Here is a 27,393-nt window from a genome sequence, read left to right as displayed (position 1 = left end):
AATTTTATACTATTAATTCAATAAAAAAATATTTATAAATTTAATTAAATTCCAAATATTTTAAATTCATATTTAAATTATATATACAATATAAAATTTCAGGAAATATTTTTAATATACATTTTTTAAATTTTGTCGCTAACTTTGCAAGAAATATTTTGTATAAGTTATTCAATACGAATTTATATATATCAAGTTTTTTTTTTATAAATTTGAAATAATTTATTTATTGCTTTGATTAATGTCAAAAGATCATCCAAATCTTGACTAATTTAATCTTTTATATCCTAGTTTCTCAACCTAAGAACCAATATTACGAAATGACTGTCACTGTCAAACCATAAACAAAATGTGTTTATATTTTGTGTATAATTTATATTTTATGTAAATATCTTTAAGCATTTTCAATAAGGAAAAAAATCATAAATTATGTTCATTTTTGGCGTAATAAAAATTTTATATAGTTTTTCAAATATGACGTTTATAATTACCAATAATCTCTTCTTTTGCGTCTCCAATCTACTAATTTGGTTTGTACACTGCACAGTTTCAGTATTCTCCGCTTAAGTGCTCTTAGAAATAAAGGACACACAGGTTACAAGGTTACATTATTAAAAACTAACTAAACATTTCCTTAGATACTTTAGCAATAGTGGAGCAAGGTCAGATGTAAAGGATGAATAAGTATATTTAATATGTATATTAAGTTGTCTAACAGCTATAGAAGTTTTGGAGTTTCCATGGAAAAATATAGTATCGTATAGTATAGTATATAAGATGCAAGTAATGTTGCATAAACCTATAAAAACTGGGTTTATATTGCTAGCCCGACAACCGAAAGACCGTGTATTGAAATCCCGACGTTCGAAATCTCGACTGTATCGAAATACCGACGTTCAACCGACTATGTCAAAATGACTACCATAATCCCGACAATCAAAATCCCGACTACCATAAAAATGTTATTGTAGAAATTTATAATAATAAAAGACACTGTCGGGATTTCGATATAGTCGTGATTTCGATATAGTCGGGATTTTGGTATAGTTGGGATTTCGATATAGTCGAGATTTTGATTGTCGTGATTTCAAGCGTCGGGACTATAATACAGTCCGGATTTCGAACGTCAGGATTTTCAGCCAGCCGGGTTTTCGAACGTCGGGATTTTGATACACTCGGAATTTAGATATAGTCGGAATTTTGAGCCAGCCGAGATTTCGGTTGTCGGGCTTGAGATTGCCACCGATAAAAACTATAAAATACATTCAAAATTATTACGAAAATTACTTTGGAATCAAATACGTATTTTTTTAATACGTATTTAATTTTTCAATATACAAAAATCTTGACGCAATAAGCAAAATTTAAATCAGTTTCTAAACATGTTTTCTGTTCCCCAAGGAAGTGTACTTGACCATATCAATTATCTTATATAGGAAATAAAATCTATTGATTCTAATCAAATCAAATCAAACAATACATACAAATTGCAAAATTAATAATAATAATTAGAAATTTTCTTAATCGATTTATTGGTTCCTCAAGGAATTGTACTTGTATCTATCAATTATCTAGTAAACAAATCAGATTTACCAATATCAATAAAATCAGACAAAATAATTGCAACATTTATTGATAACACAAAAAATAATGATTATGAAAAAAAAAAAAATTATTAGTTAGAAACAAATATTAATTAATTAGAACATTTACTTATCATTATAAAAAATTGTGACATGCTTAAGGAAGTAATTAAGCAATTGCATTAAAAAACGCAAATAAAATGATTCCTCAAATAATTTTGTTAATTAATTAATTTTCTTAATATTTTTTATGTAATAGTAAATTGTAAATAAACTTAATAAAAATAAAATGTATGAACTATTCATGGAAAAAATGCAATGGTGAGTTACATCATCAATAACAAAAAAAAAAAGTTTTATATAGAATTTTAAATCAAGGTAACCCAGATCGTAGTAATTTTTAATCCAAGTACACATCGAGTGTAAATTAATCCAACAATTTGTATTTATTACTATAAAACGGGGCAAAAGGACCTATAGTCAATAGCCTTTTGCAGCGGTTGATTTTTTTTTGTTCTTGAAAGTTTTTTTTTTTAATTTTGTAATTTATTGTTACAATAAATATTATTAGTATAAATCATCAGCTTTTCTCAACCTATGGCCCGTGTCAATTTATGAAATCAATCGCGAAATGACAGCTGTCACCTTATGTCAAAGCGTGGAATTGGTGAAATACTTTTACCAATTGAATTGCAGTACAACTACAAAACAAATATGTTGAGTCAATCGCGAAATGACAGCTGTCAACTTATGTCAAAGCGTGGAACTGGTGAAAAACTAATAGCATTTTAATTGCAGTACAACTACAGACAAATATGTTGGGTGAATCGCGAAATGTCAGCTGTCAACTTATGTCAAAGCGAGAAACTTGTGAAATATTAATAGCATTTAAATTGCAATACAACTACAGACAAATTTGTTGGGTCAATTGCGAAATGACAGCTGTCAACTTATGTCAAAGTGAGGAACCAATAGCATTTGAATTGCACTATAACTACAAACAAATATGTTGTGTTAAGCGGGAAATAAGTTGAGAAACGTTTTTATATAATATAATAAAAACATCTCTAAATTGGATGCATTTAATTATGTAACAATGGAATTTTTATCATGTGTTGACAGGAATCGTTGAGATGATCGAAAACACGCTATTTTTATTCTATAAATAATTGTTTTGTTTTCTTTATGATGGTTAGTGAAGATTACATTATTGGGAAATACAAAAATAAGTTTATGAAAGAAAATAATTGTTAATTATATGTAAACACATCAAACGTGTTTATTTTTATTAAGATTTTCAGTATTTTTGATATTTTTAACACAATTTTATTATAGTTTTAGGTGAATTTTAGTATTTGTTCAATTTAAAAATTGTAAATAAGTACTTAAAACTTGATTTTCTACCAAATAAAAAAATATTTTTACATATTTGCAAATTTAAAACTGTGTCAATTTTGGGATTAACAATTTGATAGGCAACCAACAAAGCCTTGTTTTCAATTTCACGTCCTACTTAATACAATTATTATTAACATTGTCAGTAAATCATGTCATAATTCGCTTGAACTAATTATTAATTTAAAATGAACTATAAGTTTAGATCATCTATATAAATTGTCTCACATACACATAATAATAATTATTAATACAAATATCAACTTACCTTATAAAATTATCAAAATAAATCACTTATTTTTCATTTGATTCAATAAAAATTTATTCAACACGTCAACGCTGAAGACGTGTTTCGTCACAGTGATCCACTTGGTTTGCGGTGCGCACTTAAAGTGAACTGCAAAATAGTTGATCGAAATTTTATTCTGATGGCCACGAACGATTGCAGAATTTTTGTTACTCTCTATTTCTTTTCATTTATTTTTTTTTGTTCAAGGTTTATGCAGACTAAAAGATATTCCGTATGAATTCGAGGATTCGTCAAAAACACTAGTTTTTTGTGAATCGTCGTGTTAAATTCTACACACTGATAAAATGCTGCTCAAGGTATACATTTATTTATATTTTTGGGCAATTAATAATGATCTTGTTATTATGTAGTACATAGTGTGTTTGTGTACGTTCATGTGTAAGCTAGTTTCTACAAATGTGAATTATTCAACTATTTTAGTTAAATCATGCAACAAAATCTAAAGATATTTCTTAAGAAAGTCAAGTAAAATATCTTTAATGAGTGATAAGTGTATTACAAAGTTAATAAAGAATTATAATTTGGTAGAAAAAACGAAATTTACTATAGAAACAAGTACAAATATGTGTAAATTATACATTTTTTAGTGATGCTGTGTAGTAGTTTTAAATTTAGATTCTTTAGAAAATTATTGATATTCTACCAGAAAGTCTATTCTATTTGTTTCATTTAATCAAGATCAGCGTTTCTCAACCTATGGGACACGTTAAATGGGTGATGAAATGACAGCTGTCACATTTTGTCAAAGTGAGAATCCGGTGAAATACTCTTAGCGCAATTGGGTTACTGAGCAACTGTAAACAAATATATTACGTTGCATGGCAAAAAAGGTTGAGAAACGCTATATTATAAAATATTAACTTTCTGCAAAAACTATGTGGCCCATGAGGGGATCGAACCCGCGACCTTCGCGTTATTAGCACGACGCTCTAACCAACTGAGCTAATGGGCCTGATAACAACCCAAAATTTGATAGATTCTGCCAAATGACAGAAGACAGATTATTGAAACTGTGGCTCGAGAGCCGCATGCGGCTCTTCAAGAATTTAGTTGTGACCCAAGTAATAAATAAAATATTGTATATATATATTATGTATTATGATTCAGAATCTTTCAATTTTTTTATATTAAGAAAAGGTAAATGACTGTAAAAAGTTTGGCTACAACTGTTATAGAATATTAACTTTTTGCAAAATCTATGTGGCCCATGAGGGGATCGAACCCGCGACCTTCGCGTTATTAGCACGACGCTCTAACCAACTGAGCTAATGGGCCTGATATAATCCAATAATTTGAAAAAAATCCGACGGAAGAGTATCTCTAGAATCTAGACTTAAGATTTCATAACTTACAAGAGTATTTTATATTCGTCTTATTTAGTTTATAAGAATGTATCACCTAATCATGTCAAATGTATTTTTGATATTGCTTAACTACGAAGAATCCTTTTTATTCTTATTATTTAGTTAAGACGTATTTATCACCTATTCATGTAAAATCTATGTGTGATAATGCTTAACTTAGAAGAGTGCATCTATTCGAATTATTTAGTATAAATCATCTATTCATATAAAATAAATGTCAGATATTGCTTAACTATGAAGATTTCTTTCTATTGGTCTATTATGAAGCACCTATTCATAAAATCCAAATTATATTTTGTTTCACCTTAGTTATAGTATATAGTCTAAAAATATAAATCACCATTCATCTACTATCCACTTCAAACGTTGTTTAACTATAGTTTTGAAGATTCGATCACCTATCCATATAAAATACACAACACATATTGCTCAACTTCAGGAATTACATTTAATTAGTCTTATTTAGTCTAGAATTATCCATCACCTTTCAATTTAATATTTACTCCAAACTTTTTATGAAAAAATTTAAACATAAAATCAAACAATAAATACAAATACGTTCAATATTATGTAAGTAAATAAAGATAAAACAAAAATTCAATATTTGCATTGTTAAGACGTCAACATGACAGTTGAAAGTTATGGTTACAATATACCACTAATTTGACATGTGGTTGGTAATTAATTTGACGGCGATGACAGTTTTGTTGTCATTTGTAGTGAACATTTCAACAAGAAAATAATTAATATAAATGAAATAATCATATCAATCATAATCATAATCATAATTTCTAAACAATAGCAAATTATTTAAAATTACACTTTTTCATCTTCAAATACGTTTTCATCTTGTTTTTATATAATACCATCTTTATTTCATAATATTCTACTTAATCTCATAAAGTACTACTAAGTATACCAAAATAGTTCGTAGACAATGGTTGAATTTGAGTCTGTATATGTTTATTACATAATTAATTGTAAGTATGAGATTTATTAAGTAAATAAATAAAGAATTATTAAAGATAAAACAAAAATTAATCAATTGTCAAAAAGTATCAATCTTTACATTGTTAAGATGTCAACATGACAGTTGAAGGTTATGATTATAATAATAACACCAACATATAATAAAATATACTGTTTCATGTTGTATCCAAGAAGACCTTGTTAATTGCCCTTTAGTTGGATAACACTTCCTGTCTGCCATAAACGGAACTGTTAAGGTCTGCAGTTGCAACCTCGGCACGAACGATTACGTAACGTTTATTCAATACATCAATTTATACAATATACAATTTAATGTGAAACGTTTTGATCTATGTGCGTCTTAGAGAATTTTCGTCTTCGTTCTGTGAAGACGTCCGGTTCCAAGAATTGTGCGTGAGCTTATGCAATCAAATTAAGCTTTGATTTATTAAGTAAATAGAATGTGTGAAAAATCAATGGTAATAAGTGCATGCAATCAGCGATGTAAATCATAAACAATATTCACATTTAGATAAACGTATCTCGTGCTGAGGCGATAAAAATTTTCATAAAGTAGTAGACAAAGTTTGTGGGGAAAATTCCATCAAGTTTGATTTGTTACATTTTGTTAATTTTTTTTTGTTATCATTTGATGATAATAAATAAATCAATTGAGTCTATTAATTTAAAAAAAAGTTAATTACAGCACTATGGTTATACTGGACTATTTGATACCGTACTAATTGAGGAACTAAATTAAAAATAACATTTTTTTTTAGAAATTTTCAAATACGCACTGTGTGAGATTTTTGTATTCTTAAATTTGTGTTATTTTAAATCAGATCAAATATTAAAATAATTGTAAAATTTCAATCTTTAAACTTTCATAATTTGTTTATGTCTACATTAATTACTAATATTCTCAAATGTTTGTTATTTCCAATCATATCAAGTATTACAAATAATTGAAACAATAAACAAAATCGTTGTACTTGAAATTGAACGTTTCATATATTTTGTGTGTGTGTGTTATTATCAAGATTTTCACAATTCTAGAGCGAAATTCTCAATGCTGATTACGATATGCGCGGGACGAAATTAGTTTATTTTTTCATTCTTTTTGTTACTTATTATTTCAGTGCTGTTGTTTCTAGGACGCATTCTTCGATTATTTGCCGCACGTTTGATTAAGAAATTCGCACCTCGGAGAATTTTCATTTCTTTTGTTTTTTCTCGAAACTTAAAATGTGCACAAAAAATTACTTGAGTTAATTTGATTAATTATTCTTGTTATTGTTGCTATAGTAATTTTAACGTCTATTTTTTGTGTAAACAATGACAACAAAAGATGATGTTGTAATTAATGTATTGCATAGTCATTATTTATAACACTGAATCATTTAAAAAAGTCTACTTTATTAATACATATTATTGAGTTGTTACTTTCAAATATTCTTATAAAGTCAATTATACATTAATTATTGACATGTGATTGACAGCTATGACAGTTTTACTGTAATTTATAGTGTATATTATGACAACAAAATAATAAAAATACAGATTTGTTTATGTTTCTGTCTTTATTAACTTACAAGAAATTACTCTAGTTAATTTAATTATTTATGTTATTGTTGCTATAGCAATTTTAATGACTATTTTCGTGTAAACAAACTATTGACATGTTGTTAATTTGGAAGCGATGACAGTTCAACTGTCATTTGTAGTGAACATTTTAACAACAAAATGATAACAATAAAGCTTAGTTTATGTTTTTGTTTTTATTAACTTACAAGAAATTACTAGAATTAATTTGATTATTCTTGTTATTGTTGCTATAGTAATTTTAACGACTATTTTTGTGTAAACAAATTGACATGTGGTTAATTTGTCAGCGATGACAGTTCAACTGTCATTTGTAGTAAACTTTTTAACAACAAAATAATAAATCATTACTACATAATACCAATATTATAATTATTTAGATACAAAAGATTTGTGCTACATTTTTGCATATAGAACTGAAAAATATCATTTTCATTAATACTAATATTGTAAAAAAAATACTCAAACACTCTCAGTTTCTTAAGGATTCATTTTTTATTAATAACTAGTCATTAAAGAATATTTGTTAATTTGACAGCAATGACAGTTTAACTGTCATTTGTAGTAAACATTTTATCAACAAAATAATAAAAATAAAGATATGTTCATGTTTCTGTTTTTATTAACTTACAAGAAATTACTCCGGTTAATTTGAATATTCTTCGTTATTGTTGCTATAGTAATTTTAACAACTATTTTTCTGTAAACAAACTATTGACATGTCGTTAATTTGACAGCGATGACAATTCAACTGTCATTTGTAGTAAACATTTTTGCATTGATAACGATTAGAAATATGATTATCGGTTTTTCTTTTTCTTTGACACTTGCTGGAATTCGTAAGAACTAAATTCATTAGAACATTCACGCTAATTCGTTGGAAAGTATCGGAGGAATCCATTGAGAAACTTTCTTCGACGATGAATCGAGCTATCTTCGACCAATTGTATCCATTCAATTTACAAAAATCACGCAATCTGAGAATGCTACAAATTATTATAAAAAAAATAAACTGTGATTTGTCAGAACTATGAAATTCCACATATATTATATATTTATTAAGAGCGTCATCTATTCCACATTAATATACTAAATTTATTATGTCACGAGATACTAATTTTTCCAGATCAAATATTGAAGGTTAGTATACTACATAGATTAATATTTTACATTTATTGTAATCACAACAATTTCAATATTTCCATTGAGGCCGAAGAAAACTTAATTTTATTTAAAATTTGTCAATTTTTTTCTTAAAAAAAACACAATTTTAATGGTCAAATACTTTAGTTTAGAAAGATCGTATACACAACAATATATTATTAATAATTTCATTCATTAGATTGATGAAACTTTAACTAAATTTGAATCTATAAATAGTTGAATTTCATTATATAATTAATAAAATTTATAACAACTTTTTAATTGTATTCTTAATGATTAATTGAATCACCAACTAAATAAATCATCAAATTAAATATTTTATTAATAATTCTGCGAATTTGCTTGTTTATTTACCTTTATTATATTTTGAAACTAAATAAAAATATATAATAGAACAAATCGTTCATGATGTAATTAATTAGATGAATGTCTCGAACTAAGATAAAATATTGCAAATTCTCTTATGTTTTTATAAGTACTATAGCAATTAGATTATAAGTCTTCAAGTAATTGCTTTCATAAGGATTCAATCAATTAATTTGCTAATTATTTTGTTTCATCTAAAAAAAAGCATTCTCGTAATGTCAAAATGTCAACAACTTTAATTAATTACATGTAATACACTATGTTTCTTAAAGATTCAATCATTTTAATGTACAATTTTTCTATACTTTTTTTAATTTCTGTTTAAATAAAATAATACATTAATAAATGAGTTGTATAAATACTTTACTAAACATTTCTAAAATAATAAGATTATTTCGATTAGTAATTCGAATCTAGAAAAAAAAGTTAATTTCTATCAAGAGAAATTTGTTAATTAAAGAATTTTTCATTTACTTTTATACTTGAGTACACTAACTACTGATTTTAATGAATTCAACATTATTATTCAATATTTTATTAATGATTTATGTTTTATTTGTATTAATTTTACAAATAATTGATCAAAATGAAACACATACAGTTTCTTAAGGATTGAATCATTTTTATTCACAATTTTTATAATTTTTTGTTGAGAATGAATAGATGATTATTTTTGTTATAAGAAATATTTCAATCAGTTTTTTGATTTGTAATTATGAATTTTAAAAAAAAGTTTATTTTTATCAATGGAAATTGTTACTAACTTCAGTAATTAATTGTATTAAAGTATTTTCCTTTAATTTTCTACTAGAAGTTGCAAGATTTTAATGACTGAAATCTATAGTTCAATACTTTATCCATATTAATGGACATTTTTACATATTTTTGTAACTACTGAAGAATCTTGAGCAAAATAAATTCTGAACAATATAATTATTAAAAATTATCTAAAAGATTTGGACTATATTTTTGCTGAAAAAAATATCTTTTTCATTGAGACTAATATATTAATTATTTATTTAATTAGCTTTATATGATAGAAATGAAATATTTAAAACAATTTTTATGTACGTTTCTTGTGCCTCAAAAAAAGCTTTTGTTAAAATAAATGGTTAAAACCTATTAATTAAAGAATGTTTTTAATTAATTTTTCTACTTCAATATGAAAGATTTCAATAAAATATCCACTTTCTTTGGAATTTTGACATATTTTTTTGCAGCTACTGAAGAACATTCTTTAGCAGAATTGTATAAAATTCATATTTAGATACAAATTATTTTTTTAATACAGATTTAATCCATTATAATATTAATAATTATAAACAATTGTATCAACTGAATAAATATCATTTTTATTAAGACTAATTTAACAATTTGCATTTATGATACAAATTAAGTATGTTTTTATTGATTACAATCCTTCTCTTTGGCAATTATCAAATCGCTTTGTTGCTGCTTTAAGAAAATCTTATGATACTGACTAAAATACTAAATCTCTTCTACTTTCGTAGTTCTCATCCTCATATTAACTGAAGAAAGTCAATGTTCATTAAAAACAATTTAATAATAATTTAATGAATTAGATGTTGTGTAAGACAAGAAGTAAGTGTTTCCTTAAGGATGCAATCCCTTCGTCCGAGCATCAATTAAACGATTATCCTATTAGATCATGATACATGTGCTTATGTTTTGTGTCCCTGAGATGAGTAGATGCGATCGTTTGTAATTAATGTCGATTAAAGGATGATCATGAGTGCGGATGGGTTTGGCGCGAGGACGATTTCCGTTAACGATGATCCTTCTCGATATCAACGTCTCAAGAATGTTGAAATAAGATAGTTGCAGATGTAAATACGAGTGAGAGTGAGTGAGTGAGAGAGGTTCTGGGACATCGTTGTAAATTACATTATTACACGTACTTAAAAATCTGGCCGGGGTCCCCTTCTATAATATTACAGTCCGGTTAAAATTCATGCATTCGTTTTGATACTACTAATACACACTCCATAACGCCGCACGTTCACATTCATTGTCGGTGCTCTGCAATCAATCGCATGCGAATATACCGGATCGGCTGCTACTACTACAACTACTATTACTACTGTGCAAACCAATTCTCACTGTAAAAGAACAATCCGAAAAGGTAAATAATTCTTTATTATTATATTATAACTATTTCTTTAATTTTAATTTAAAAAAGTAAATTTTGGAAAACGAAACAAATAGAAACACTGTAGTAACTGTAAAACCAGTCGTAAATATTAGTAATTAACAAAACCATTGTTAATTCTACATTACTAACTGTTACTTTGCTAATAATTCTTATACAATGTATTTATACGATCAAAATTTGAATATATACACATTTTCTTTTTTGATTATAAGAAAATTAACAAAACCATCGTTAATTATTTATCTAAATTACAATAAAAATTAGAATATATAAGAAGATATACATTTTTTTGATAAATTTCAGATATTTTTGTATCTAGTGAAGAATTTTTATTAAAAAAATCTAAGCAGTAAATCTCTTGTATTTTCTATTTTTTTATTATGGATTTAATCCATTCTGTTGGTAATAATTTTAAACATTCGTAAAACTACACATTTTATTTTTTAATTATAAGAAAAGTAAAGTATAATCATTATTACCTGTAAAAAAGTAGTAAAAAAATGTAATTAACAAAACCATCGTAAATTCATACATATGCTAACTTCAAGTAACTATTCTTTACTGCATATTTCACTAAATTGCAATAAATAAATACAATGTATAAGAAAATATACATTTTTTTTTAAATAATAGAAAAGTAAATTAAAATTTATATTATTTGTAGAATTACTCGTAAAAACTTGCAATTAACAAAAGTATCGTTAATTCTACATATGTTAACTTGAAGTAACTATTCTTTACTATATATTTCTATTGTAATCTAGAGAAATTAGAATATATAAGAAGATATACATTTTTTTTTCAATAATAGAAAATTAAATCCAAATCATTATTACTTGTAAAATCAGTCATACAAAATATTAATTAACAAAACCAATGCTGGTTCTACATATATTAACTTCAAATAATATCATTATTACTTGCAATTAACAAAACTATCGTTAATTCTAAATTTTTATAAAATTATAATATATACAAAGATATATTTTTTTTTCTTTGAACAAAATTTTCCTAATATTTTTATAATTAATAGAAAATTAAATGAAAATATATATTATCAGCAAAAAGAGAAGTGAAAATTTGTATTTATATAAAACGTTGTTAAATTTGAGAAATTTGAAAAACTATCAAAATTTGTAATTATTCAAAATATTTTGATTAAAAATGTTTACAGAAAGAAGTAAATAAGTAAAGTAAAATTAAAACACTGAAACTCTATAAATCAGAAATTATTTAAAATTTATGTTTGTAATTCAGAAACTTGTCTTTCTATTAAATATTGTCTCAAATTTTAATTTAATTAATTATTTTTTAATATTTATTGGTAAATATTTCAGCTAAAATATTATACAATTCAATACAACAATATCTAAATTAATATTTCAGTTGTAAGTTAATTAATAATATAAGTTATTTCAATTCAATTATAGGCAATTACATAATAAATTAGTTGAATTATGCATAGAAATGTAAAGTTTCTACAAGGTGGCGCAAAAATAATGATGTAATTTGAATTGGCTGCCATTTTGTTAAAAATGAAAAAAAAAAGAGCTCCGTTTTCATCAAAAGTTTATTTGAAAGTGTAAAATTGGTGACATTACTTGAAAAAAAATATATCGTTCAAATGGCCACCTCACGAATTGATGCATAAATTCGCTCGTTTTATGGCATTTTCAATTGTTGCTCACAAAACATCTGGCTCCAAATTGGCGAATTCTTCTTCAATGATAGTTTTCAAGTCTTGCAAAGTTCGTGGTTTGTTGTGGTAAACGCGAGATTTAAAAAAACTCAGCTTGGACGAGGCGCTCAGCCAAACGCTTGTTCGAGCACATGGAACACGACGATGAAATTCACGTTGCGTTTAAACAACAGACTGAAAATTTGTCAAATAAGCAGTAACAATAAATCCACTTTCTTGAGGTGTGTATCGCTCCATGGCTTGCTGACAACTAATTCAATATACTTCTACATCATAAATGTCAAAGCACAGTGACATTCGGCGCCATTTGCAAAAAATGGCAGTCAATTCAAATTATGACATTACTTTTGCGCCAGCTTGTATATTAATGACTGATTATTTACAACCAAAACATTATTAAATTACACAAACGTTCTGCAGGTTTATTTATTAATACTAAAACTTATTCAATACCATTTTGCTAAACCTTGAATTTTGGTTCATTGACACAAATACTTCTACAAACCTTGAATCATCTTATATTATAAAATTGCATTGATTTTGCAACAATTATATTATGTTTCTAGTTCATATCACTTAAAATCGGTTATAGCGATTATTATATTTAACAAATCGGTTATAACGTCAGAAACTGAAATCTAATTTTGACTGTATTATAACGAAATACAGTGAAATCCCGCATCACGAGATTAATCCAAAATTTCCGGATTTTTACTCGTATGGTGAAACATATTCAAAAATACACTTAAAATGTGTACAAAAGTTTTAAAAATGTTGTAACAGGCACGCAATCCGGGACTTTTCTTCTCATCGTCACTCGTTATGCGAAACATCGCTCGTTAAGCGAGTAATTTTTCTTACAATTAATTTTGCTCGTTTAGCGAAATGCTCATTATGCGAGGTTCCACTGTAATCTTATTTTCGTTACGTTTAAATAAAATTAAATCAGTCTTTATATATTATTATATAATAAAGTCTAGTTGTTCAAAGCTCAATATTACAATTTAGAAACCTTATCAGCATTACTGAAGTAAAAAATAGGAATAATATGAAATAAATAGTAACAATTAAAGGAATTTTCCTTTAATTATTACATTACTTTAGCTACATAACAAAACGTTCTGCCCGCATTAATGATATTATTAATATAACAAAATTGCAAAAGTGAAAACACGAACAGCGAAATAATCAATAGTAAACTGATTTATATAGGAAATATGAAACTGGGACAATGGTTTCATTATCGTTATATTGTAACAAGAAATCTGTTACAAAATTTAATTTATTATATTGTTATCAAGAGGCGTTAGGAAAGCGATTAAAACCAAATAACGATCAGATAAATAAAATCAAATAGACAAAATCTTATCATATTTTTTATTACTCTATGCTAATATTGTAGATGTGTAGATTGAATCAGAGGAAGAAATTATTATAAAATAAAATAAATAGAAAGAATTTGGTCGTTAGCCTCAAAAACTAATGAAAATTGTAAATAAATAGAATAAAAAAATAAACAGTATTTCTATTATATTAAATATACTTAAAAACAAAGTGTTTAGGCAGATTTACATATTGTATGCAAGTGCCATTAAATAGATAATAAATTTTAATAAAATAATGTAATTAATCTAAAATCTGGTTTGTTTTCTCAAATATTCCATTCATTATACAATATTCAATACGTTCAATACCAGATAACAAATTCAAGTAGATCTATTTTTTTTTTAATTATTTTATTGTTTTATTCTTTCTACTAAACATCAATTGAAATCATGGAGATATGAAATTAATAATTGAATAATAATTTATCATTTAAAAAGAAAAATTTACTTAAAAGATAATTTGCAAAATTGATGGAAATTTTCAAATAAGTCTATGCAGATTTCAATGATGTAATTTGTAAAAAAAAGCAAATTTATTGAAAAAGATTTGTGTGTGCGAAATTCTAATTATATTAAAGAACGCAACTATTAGAAATAAACATATTGCAAGAAGATGATCGAATTAATACAATTTCAAAATACAGCAATACCTCGAATAGTGAGGTTTCGATCAGTCCGGATTAATTGAAGTACGGTTTGAAATTTTCAAAAGCAAAATTAATACACCTTTTTAAAAGTCCTCGATTAGTCCGGTTTCAAACAGATTTAGATGTCAGCATAAACAATTACCCGCACTATGCGAGTTAATGATGTATTTATAAATCATTTTGTGAGTGATACAAATCTAAATACTCGTTCATAATTAATGTAATTATTTTAAAAAAATATAAATGAAAAATCACAAAAAATTGAATCAATAAAACATCATTATCAGTTACACAAATTAAGTTTTTTTTTCAATTATTTTCAATAAAAATATAGATTCAATGATGATTACGTAGATTTGTATCAAATCTAAACTATGATATTATAGTCTAGATTTACAAGAAATAATCATTAATATTAAAAATAAGATTAGTTTAAATCAATAATACGTGATGAAAATCTAACGATAATATAATTTGTGGTTAACATTTATAATATAATGAATCTATTTAACAATGATTTACGTCTAGAAGAAAGATTCGGTTTCGCAAGAATATTTCCACAGTATTATTTACATACAATGATTCGTAAATAACATAAGTTGAATTCAATATAGCGATAATTCATTTCAGTTTTGCAAGAACTGAAGATATAAAAGAAAATATAATCATAAACAATAGTTTTGGAAGTATAATTTTAAATGATTGTATAAAAAATATTACTCGCATAATCCGGCTTCGATTAGTCCGGTTTGAAATTTTCAAAATACCATTAGTTTCAAAAAGTCCTACTGGCTTCGATCAGTGCGGATTCAATATAGTACGGTTTGAAAATTTTAAAACAAATTAAATTTTAATTCAGCAAAGTTAAAAATATATTCTAAAAAATACTACACAAAATTATTTTTGAATACATAAATGACCGTTTTTTCATCTAACAAGTCTCAAATAGTCCTACTAGCTTCAATCAGTCCGGATTCAATATAGTACGGTTTGAAAATTTCAAAACAAACAAAATTTTACTTGAGCAAAGTAAAAATAAATTCTTAAAAATTACTGCAGAAAATTATTTTATTTATACATAAATAAACGTTTTTTTCTCTATTTAGTTCAGTCTGTTTTGTGCAGTTTTACAGTAATCGATTAGTACGATTAGTTTCAAAGAGTATTACTAGCCTCGATCAGTACGGATTCAATAGAGTAAATTGTACTTGAGTAAAGTAAAAATAAATTGTTAAAAATTACTACAGGAAATTATTGTTTTCCATCATAAAAGGTTTTTTCCCAGCTTTAGTGAAGTCTGTTTTTATGTGGTTTAGGATACCCCGATTAGTACGATTAATTTCAAATGGTCCTGCTGGTTTCATTCAGTCCGGATTCAATATAGTACGGTTTGAAAAGTTCAAAACAAACTAAACTTTATTTGAGCAAATTAAAAATAAAGTTTTAAAAATTTACTACACAAAAATATTTTTCATGTACATAAATGATCGTTTTGTCTCTCTCCAGTCAAGTCTCATTTTGTGTGGTTTTTCAGTCCTCGGTTAGTACGATTAGTCTCAAATAGTACTACTAGCCTCGTTCAGTGCGGACTCAATATTGTACGGTTTGAAAATTTTAAAACAAAATAAACTTTAATTGAGCAAAGTGAAAATAAATCCTTAAAAATTACTACAGAAATTTATGTTTTTATACACAAATTAACGATTATTTCCTTTTAGACAAGTCTGTTCTTATGCGATTTTAGAGTCCTCGATCAGTACGATTAATTTTCAACTGTCCCATCAGCTTCAATCAGTCCGGATTCAATATAGTACGATTTCAAAATTTCAAAACAAACTAAACTTTAGTTGAGCAAAGTAAAAATAAATTTTTAAAAATTACTACAGAAAATTATTTTTTTTTTATACATAAATAAATGTTTTTTCTTACTTAGTCAAGTTTCTTTTGATGCGGTTTTAAAGTTCTCGATTAGTTTCAAAGAGTTCTACTAGCTTCGATCAGTCCGGATTTAATATAGTACGGTTTGGAAATTTCAAAACAAACTAAACTTTTTGTCTCTCTAGTCAAGTATGCGGTTTTAAAGTCCTCGATTAGCCCGGGATATTGGAACCGATTACCCGCACTATGCGAGGTATTGATGGAGCTTTAATTTTTTGCAATTCATCTTATAACTTTTGTGTTTTTTCCTATTGTTTCTTTTATTTAAGTAATTTTGAAGAGATTGTTAATTTGTCAATAATTGCTTTACTCGTTGACCAAAGCTTATAAAATTCGTTACACAAACAATGCGAGTATAGTTTAAATTAACAATTTTGAGCACGAAAATAAGTTGCATAATCAAATTTGTTATTTGTATCAAAAATATGTTCACTTAAAATAAATGCGGTTTGAGGTTGTTCCGGTAAAGTGATATGTTTACGTAACACCTAGAAAATAAATCAACAACACGATTTACTAACTTTCCAGGACAAGAAGGTTACGCGAATTGTGCCTCATGGACAATAACAATAATTGTATGTAGTTATTATCCAAAAAAAATGTATCTGTTTCATATTTTTTCATTACAGAATAATGAATAATAATTGGTGCGATAACTGCACCAAAAATAGATTATTAATAATTTCATTAATATTCCGCATTCATCGTGTTTTCATTTAAAACTAGATTTTGTTAAATTATATCTTAAAAGATGTTACATAAGCATGTAGATTGTATCAAATTTTCAAGGAAAAACGATGGGACAGATATGTTGTTCGTTCGTGGCTTGATTTGTGTGTAAAGAAGTTTAAATGAATGCGAATTAGCAATTGTAATTGTTTTAGAATTATTCGCGAATTAAAAAAATATAAGAAATCCTGTTGATTCCAGCAGCTGATTCGTATTTAATTGAGTGTCTGTATTTTTTTTAATGTGTTGAAAGAAGATAATTGCAAATCTTTTGTTTCTTTACATAAAAGTTATTTTTCCATTGGATCTTTTACAAAATCTATATGAATTTTGATAAAATTAATTTCGAAACTTGATTGATTTGATAAATTAAATTTTTGTATGCAAAATTGTAAATTTGATATTTTTTAAACATTTATTTATTATTTATTGATTTTGGAGCCTTTAGAATTTTATTCTTCCTAATTTGGGCTAAGACTGTAGACTTTTTGCCTTTATGACAATTTTATTCAAATTTATACAATTTGAAGAATTTGTTTGAGAAACGTGACGATTTTTTATTAGCAATTGTAATTAGTTCCAATTATTCGTGAATTTGAAATAAATTTTATTTTTTTAAGATTCTTGTAGCTGCTTTGTAAGTAATTGCATATTTATCATATAAATGGAATACATGGAATTGCAATTCAGAAGTTTAATTAACATACATTTTATTTTCCATTGGATTTTTTTCAAAAATTTTAAATAATTTTCATGAATTTTTCTTAAATTTCAAGAATTTACACTAATATATGAATATAAATGAAATTTTCTTGATACTCTTAGCTGATTTGTATCTAATTGAATATTTATACTGACTTATTATATCATTTAGTAATTTTAAATAATTTTGATGAAATTTTCTTTAAAATATTTGAAAATTGGAATTATATGAAATTTGTATATTTGTAATATGATTATACAGTCTCGTTATATGTTTTAGGAATTTTAAATAATATTGATGTTTTTTTTTTATAAAATTGAAGAATTTTTCATGATTTGATATTGACATGTAGATTTTGAATTAACAAAATATATTTATGACATGTTATATAGATAATAGTTAATCTGTTGCATTATTTTAACATAGATTTTATGTCAAATTGAAATATTTTTTCAAAATCATTATAGTAATATTTTGTTATAGTTAATAAATTATTTTTTATGTAATATTGGATTTTTGAAAAATTATTGAATTTCCTAAAATATTCTTCAATTGAAAATGTTGTTTGAAGATTTCAACAATATATTAATTTAAACGTAATTGATTTTTAATTCCAATTTAATTAATATTAATTTTTCACATAATTTACATGAAATTTCCATTTCTTTTATAATTTACCAAACAAATATATTAATAAACAGAATAATATTAATTAGTGAATGTAATTAATAAACAAAATATTTAAATTAAATGATATTTTGGAAAGTTCACGTGAAATTGTTTGTTGAAAATTGCAATAGTTTTATTAGTATTATAACATATAAAACTATTCCATATTGGTATTTTAAACTATGTTCACTGTATTTGAATAATCGTGTCAAATGGAAAGTGCTACATGAATTCATACACGAAAGTTCAAGGACTCTACATCTTTATGGTCGACTTTGCGGAATTAATCAAGAACATTTCAAGGATTTAAACATATTAAGTTTATAACTTATTTGTATATATTTTTTTGAAATTATCCAGGCTATTGGACAACAATCAGATTGTTGCTAAACGTTTCAAGTTGAATGAACTTTGAATAAGACAACGTTAATACTAGATATGTTTCAATTGGTTCAACCAGTTTTAATATTTTCAAACGTTCTAATAAACTTAGTTTTTATAGACAATTTTTTTTCATAATTTTAGCTAATATATTTAAAATAATTAATTATTTTGTTGTTTTCATTTTCAGTTTGTTATTTTTTTCTCCAATTTTTTTAATTTTCAAAAGATAATATTTTTTTTAAATTGTTATTTTATTTGTAATTTATATATTTTTATAATCATTTGTTTTGTCAAAAAAAATTTTGGTATAAAATTATCTGTAAATACCCTAAAAATAACGCAGAGCTAGTGCTTATAGAAAAAACGTCTGAGAAAATAGAAAGAACGAATTTTACATACATTTGACATATTACTTTAATCTTTAAAAGTTTTACTGGACACACGATTTTTCATTTGACATATGACATTTCAGTTGACATATGACTTTTCACTTACGTATAAAGTCAAAATCAATAAATCTTAACTTAATTAACAACTTTTAACTTTTTTAACCTTAAGTTCTATTTGGATTTATTGCACTATTATATTTTAACAGTTTATTATAATGCTTCTGTTGATTGATTTGTTCAATGAGAACAAACGTTTTACTGAATACATGACATTTCATTTGACACATTACATTTCAAATGACAAGTGAAATGTAATGTAACATTGAATTTTGACAATTAATTTTAACTAAACTAATATTTTTTAACTGTCATGACGTTGATTTATTTTTTGAATTTATTACAGTATTATACTTTTACAGTTTATTTGATTGTATTTGTCAATAAGAATAAACTACATATTTTAATTAAATTCAAAATATTTCATATATTTTCAATAAAAATACAAATTTTCTTTTTGGAGTCAGTGTGTTTTTGACAGATAATTTGAAATTTTTTATTACTTATAAACGTCTAAACGGACACATGATATTTCATTTGACACATGACATTTAATTTGACATATGACATTTCACATAAATAGAAATTTTAAATAAATTAACATCTTTTAACTTTCATATCTTTTTTGGATTTATTACACAATTATACTTTTACAGTTTATTGTATTTGTTATTTGATTTTTTCATTAAAAACAAACTATATAATTTTAATTAAATTAAAAATATTTCATGTATTTTGAACAAAAACTACAGATTTTCAGCATTAATAAACATATATGTTTTGTACGTTATATTTTATTTAATTGGGCATTGTTTTCGACACGACACTATTTTCATTATACACACTACATAGTAGTACTTGCACATGTTGTCTCCGTCTTATTGTACAAAACGGAATTGCGTAACAACGTTGCGGATTTGGTCGACCTTAGTAGCTCTGTTCCCTCCAGTTCATGTACATATTCATCGGCATTACGAAATGTCGATCGATATGATCCGATTCATGCAGCATAATTGTAAAAGGTAGAAAGTGTATTAAACTAATAATGTATTCACGACGCGGTAAATAAACCTTGGTCTCTCAGTCTGGCTTCTCGAACTGAGAATAACCGTCTTATCTCGTGGAAAATTCTGAAACACATTTCTTGTTTTTTTTTTCCATTACTCTATCAAGTGTATTTCTCTAATTAACAAAAGGTGCACGACTATACACGAGCGCCACTCGTAAACAATTGCACGTTCAATTAATATCGATCATTACCCAATTTACAAATTGTTTACGTAATTCGGATGAATGCAAATCGACAAACATTTTTTTTTGTTGCAATCCTAGTAAAAATGATGCACAATCTGTACTCTCGATTGCCACTTACGTTTCATAATGGACACTTTTCGATTATACAAGTAAATAAACCTCTCGTAAGATATCCACTTATCTTTACAACATGTTTCATTCATTACGTAAACAATTTTTTTTTAATTAGTAATCGGCAATTAAATACTTGAAACGATTTTGCATGGATTTAATCGATACAAAAAATAATACTAATCGATTATTAATTTCATCATTTATATATAGATTTTTTGTTTACAAAAGTTGTAACTCAACATTAATATATGTAAATTGATTTATGCAGTTTTATTTACTTTAGTTGACTGATGTAATATAGAGAAAAGCTTACTTTAGCCTATAAATATTTAAATTGACATATGATATTTCAATTGACACATGACATTTCACTTGACACATAACATATTTTGTAAAATAAATTAGATCTTGCATAGAATTAATTTTAACTAATTTAAAATAAATTAATAAATTAATTAACAAACTCTTATTTTAACCTATAAACTTCTAATTTGACACGTTACATACTATAGATAGATCTAATAAACAGAATAGCTTACTTTAATCTATAATTATTTTAATTGACACATGACATTTCACTTGACATACATCATTTGTAACATTTATTTCTCTCATTTCTGCATTTATGTTTATAAAATTATACATAATCATTTTGACATATTGATTTAAGCAATTTTATTCAGTTTAGTTGACAGATTTTATATACAGAATAGACACCAAACCAATATGTAATGAAACCTTTGCTTTTCTGATCAAATTGATGATTTGTTTTTGACACATATTTGACATATCACTTTATCCAATAAATATTTTAATTGACACATGACATTTAACTTGACATATGACATTTCTTTTGACATATTTTTGTACACATATTTTGACGTATAACTTTCACCTCTAAACAATTTACTAGACACATGATATTTCACTTGACACATGACATTTCACTTGACATATATCATTTCACTCGACACATGACATATTTTGTAAAATAAATTAGATATTGCATAGAATTAATTTTAAGTAAATATTTATTTATGTTTATAAAATTATATATAATCATTTTGACATATTGATTTAAGCAATTTTATTCAGTTTAGTTGACAGATCTAATATACAGAATAGACACCAAACCAATACGTAATGAAACATTTGCTTTTTTGATCAAATTGATGATTTGTTTTTGACACATAATTTGACATATCACTTTATCCAATAAATATTTTAATTGACACATGACATTTAACTTGACATTTCTCATGACATATGACATGTTTTTAAAAATAATCTTAATTAACGTCTTTTAACTTCATTTAAGACACCATACCAATACATAATGGAACTTAGGCTTCTCTGATAAAATTGATGATTTTTTTGTACACATATTTTGACGTATAACTTTCATCTCTAAACAATTTACTGGATACATGATATTTCACTTGACACATGACATTTTACTTGAATATTACATTTCCTTTGACACATGACCTATTTTGTAAAATATATAAGATATTGCACGGAATTAATTTTAAGTCAATATTTATTTATGTTTATAAAATTATACATAATCATTTTGACATATTTTTTTAAGCAATTTTATTTAGTTTAGTTAACAGATCTAATATACAGAATAGACACCAATCCAATACGTAATGAAACCTTTGCTTTTCTGATCAAATTGATGATTTGTTTTTGACACATAATTTGACATATCACTTTATTCAATAAATATTTTAATTGACACATGACATTTCTCTTGACATATTTTTGTACACATATTTTGACGTATAACTTTCACCTCTAAACAATTTAATGGACACATGATATTTCACTTGACACATGACATTTTACTTGACATATGACATTTCCCTCGACACATGACATGTTTTGTAAAATAAATTAGATATTGCATAGAATTAATTTTAAGTCAATATTTATTTATGTTTATAAAATTATACATAATCATTTTGACATATTGATTTAAGCAATTTTATTCACTTTAGTTGACAGATCTAATATACAGAATAGACACCAAACCAATACGTAATGAAACCTTTGCTTTTCTGATCAAATTGATGATTTGTTTTTGACACACAATTTGACATATCACTTTATCCAATAAATATTTTAATTGACACATGACATTTCTCTTGATATATTTTTGTACACATATTTTGACGTATAACTTTCACCTCTAAACAATTTACTGGACATATGATATTTCAATTGACACATGACACTTCGCTTGTTATATGACATTTCATATACGTAGACAGTCAAAATCAATGAGAAAAGTATAGGCTATAGAAGAAGAATAAATTTTACCAAAATAGTGTATGAAATGTTTACTGTTTTTTCGAATCTTTTTATTCATAATCCATTTGTTTTTGATACATAATTTGTTTTATAAACGTTTTACTGGACACATGATATTTTATTTGACACATGTCATTTCACTTGAAATATGACATTTTACATACGCACAAATTCAAAATAAATTAATGTTAAGTAAATTAACTCCTTTTAACAAAATTTACGATAACAAAAACCAATACTAATGTATTTTTTCTTACATCATAATCCAAACAAACTTTAACCTATATAGAAAAAAATAACTACTTTAAAAAGATAAAATATAGTTATTAATTAAGTAGCGACAAAAAATCTATTTTTTGTATACAATGAGTAAACGTATTTGAATTGTTTATTTTTGTTTTAATCACATATTTTGATATTTCACATATTATTTTACTTATAAATGTTTGACATGTGTCAATTGAAATGTCATTTACATTTGACACATGACATTCCTTTTGACATATGAATTTAAGAGCCAAAATCAATTAATTTTAGCAAAATTTTTAACTTAATTTAAGACCACAAACCAATACGTAATGGACAACATGACTACTATCGTTTCTTATATCAAATGTTAACCTACATATACAAAATGAATGTACTTAAAAAAATATAATTATTAATGGAGTAGAGAGAAAATCATGGACTAAATAATATAACTTATTGAATGAAATGAATACGCGTACTTGAACGAATTGTGCATGAAGTGTTTATTGTATTTTTTTTATCTACTTTATTTATGGTTAATTCCACCTTTAATTTCAATGCCGCAGACTTCATACGCGCAAACAACAAACACATATTCAATATAAACAAACGCATATCTCACTGGAAATACTCGAAATAGTAAACTTGAAAATCATACTTTTATCTAAGATATTCAGCATATTTTACTAATGACGAAACACATAGTTGAACGAAAGTGCGTTGCTGCAAGTGAATTTCTATATAAATATTTCAATGTTTATCTTTATAAAGAATTCTTATCTTTTTATGTATTCCAATAAAAAGAGACAATTTAATATAATTACAATTTCGAGAAATTACATAAAGAAAAATCATATGTTTACACAGTAAAAATAATTATTTTATAATATAATTTTTAGGAAAAGTTTGAAAGTAACAAAATTGGTGTTAGTTATTTATATGTTAAAAAAGTGTGCAAAGTGTAGTATATTCTACTACTAGCTAAATGCGACATAATCCTTAAATCTGCGGGCAATAAAAACATTTTCCTAAATGTATTCAATTACGTCAATGTCATTGAAGTATACGACTTGTATGAGACTGCACTACTTTTTTCCTTATGTATTTTTTTACATACTATTTTCAAGCAATAAACTGAAAACAAGCTTACAAAAGTTAATCTACGTTCATCGTGAAACCAACATTTTGTCATTGTATCTTGACACCATTTGTTCAACCTCTATCATGTTAAATTTTATAGATTTTTATAGAGTTGATAAATTTTTATAGAGACCTTTGTAGCAAAATTTGAGTAGTATTTCATAATTTGTTGTTAGAGGAGCCGAGTTTTTATTACAGAGCAGGGATATATATAAATGACTCTTCTTTCATGAATTTCACATTCACAGGTGAATAAAAGTCCGCAAAAGTAAAGACGAGTCGAGTCAAGTTTTAATACGTGATAATCTTTAAATCTGAGGGCAATAAAAACCTTCTCCAAAATGTTTTCAATTACGTCAATGTCATTAAAACATACGAGTAGTGCGAGATTACACTACAATTTTCTCTTTCTTTAAAAATACTAATAATAGAGAAATTTAGGAAAGATAAAAAAAAATAAAGACTAAAAAATCAAATTGGATTGAGAACGATATCTACAAATCAGGTATATACAAAAAAAAAACTACTTCACAATAGATAAAATATAATTATTAATTAGAAGTAGAAACAAAAACATTAATTAAAAATATATTCAATAGTGCAATTTGTTCAATGAAATGAATGCGCGTACTTGAACGAATCGTGTGTGAAGTTTTTATTGTTATTTTATCTACTTATTTATTAAAATTATTCATAATAAATTTCATTTTGAAACATAATTTGAAATGTGACATATTACTTTAATCTATAACCTGGAAATTTCACATGACATATGACATTTTACATACGTCAAAATCAATTAATATCTTTTAACTTAATTTTAACAAAATAGAGAAAGTAAAAAAAAATATGAAGACTAAAAAATCAAATTGAATTGAGATTGATATCAACAAATCAGACTAAATAAATTTAAGACTAGTGTTTTTTTCTTTAAAAAAGTCACTAAAATTGAGTGTGCTTTAAAATTAAATATCTTTAACCTACAAAAACTTTAATTGACACATGACATTGCACTTGAAATATGACATTTCTCTTGACACATGACACATGTCACAGATATTATGTAGAAATTAGATTTCCGATTAAATTAAACCTTAAACTATTGATATTTAATAAACATGTAATTATTAGGTTCAGTTCCGAAATAATTCTCATTTTTTATTCTTTAATTATTACTTATTCTTTATAAGATTCAATCGGTTATTGTTAATTTACTTACCTTTACAAATATTCACAATCCATCATATTTTTAATATTAATATATTTTAAAAATGATGAAAGCTATTTCAAGCGTGATTAGTTTCTTTACATTTTAGAAATAGAGCATACATTAATCTACGATTTTACTGCTTTTAATCTTAAATTTAACTTGGAAAATATAAAATATTAGAAAATCAATGCAAATCATTGACTTATTGCTAATATTAGAAAACAGTGAACAAAAAACGTAAAAAAATCTAATTTTTGGATCGATTAACACAAGTTTACTAATGTTATAAGAATGAGTGACAGAAAATAACAATACTCACATTCACGTGATGCAACGTCAGATTTTGGGTTTGACTGATGTGATGATGCACTCGACGTCTCGGATTTGACTAAAGTGTGGAACGGAAATACGACAGCTTCTAATTTATATTTAATTAGTCGAGATAATTTGTTAAATTTTTTTTTGTTACCTCTCGTATATATTCTTTTTTTTATAATTATGTTTTCAAAAAAAAAAACGTCCCATAATTACACTGTTTGAACAACGTTACTTTCCGTATTTTTTGTTTGATAAAAAAAAACATCGTTGGCCTAATTGTACCTCCATATTGAAGCTGATTATATAATTTATCATTATCGCAGGAAAATACAAGATATTTAGTAAATTTTATTGAAAGAGAATTAATCTCAATGTTAGTATCCAAATTAATCCTGAATTTCCTAGTATTTCAAAAAAAAATTCAATAAAATTGAGTATTTGTTTTATTAAATAAATAAAATCTCATTTTTTGTATGTTTTTTTTGGCTTTTTCTGTCTCCAAATTGAAGTTGATTGTATAATTTACAATTGTATAAAAAATCAATAAAATCAAGTATTTCTTGTAGAAAATAAATAAAATCTCAATTTTTGTTTATTTTGGTCTAATTCTACTTAAAAATTGAAACTTATTTTATAATTTATTATTATCACAAAAAATAAAAAATAAATTTAATAAATCTTATTGAAAGAGGAACAATCTCAATTTTTATATATTTTTGTTCATTTCGATCTCCAAATTTAAGATGATTTTACTATAATTACAACAAAAATCAATAAAGTCTAATATTTTAGGAAAGAAACGAAATTTCAACTTTTTATTAATTTATTATAATTTTTAGATTTTTATTGATAAAACTGTTTGAAACTGTACTATACTGAATTTGTATTAACCGAAACAGCACAATGTGAGGAATTTACAAAAAAATAACATTTTATTAAAAGAAAACTATTTTTATAGCATTCAAACTATAGTGAATGTAGATATTAATTCAAATAATACATGACATAGTATTCCCCGTTGTTAGAAATCGTACTATATTGAATTCGTACTAATCAAAATCGTACTGTGCGAGGAATTAATAATAATAAACTTTTTTTAAAAGAAATACCATTTTTATAGCTTTTAAACTGTAGTCAAAGTATAATAGATATGAAGTACAACAATACCTCGCATAGTGCGTGTAATCGGTTCTGCGAACATTCCGCACTGTTGGAAACCGTACTATAGTGAATTCGTACTAATCAAAACCGCACTGTACGAGGAAT

General features: G+C 25.2%; 1 protein-coding gene, 2 non-coding genes and 1 pseudogene across 3 annotated transcripts in view; 1 reads left to right on the top strand and 3 right to left on the bottom strand.

The window, feature by feature from the left end:
• Positions 1-4,166: 4,166 nt before the first annotated feature.
• Trnai-aau lies at positions 4,167-4,240 on the bottom strand. Its single transcript has one exon. It is a non-coding gene; the product is annotated as a tRNA-Ile (tRNA).
• Positions 4,241-4,489: 249 nt separating this feature from the next.
• Trnai-aau lies at positions 4,490-4,563 on the bottom strand. Its single transcript has one exon. It is a non-coding gene; the product is annotated as a tRNA-Ile (tRNA).
• A 6,142-nt stretch (positions 4,564-10,705) lies between these two features.
• LOC108560743 (proton-coupled amino acid transporter-like protein CG1139) overlaps positions 10,706-27,393 on the top strand; it is a 31,446-nt gene continuing 14,758 nt past the window's right edge. Inside the window, exon 1 of the mRNA XM_017918412.1 lies at positions 10,706-10,896. The gene's annotated coding sequence lies outside the window, so the exon portion shown is untranslated. The remainder of the gene's footprint in view (positions 10,897-27,393) is intronic.
• On the bottom strand, positions 12,524-12,862 carry LOC108560742 (annotated as a pseudogene).

The sequence above is a fragment of the Nicrophorus vespilloides genome, unplaced genomic scaffold, assembly GCF_001412225.1.
Source record: "Nicrophorus vespilloides isolate i.1.1-1 unplaced genomic scaffold, Nicve_v1.0, whole genome shotgun sequence".
In the NCBI taxonomy this organism is placed as follows: domain Eukaryota; kingdom Metazoa; phylum Arthropoda; class Insecta; order Coleoptera; family Silphidae; genus Nicrophorus; species Nicrophorus vespilloides.
Note: the sequence above shows the minus strand (reverse complement) of the source record. Positions and strands in the feature narration are given on the sequence as shown.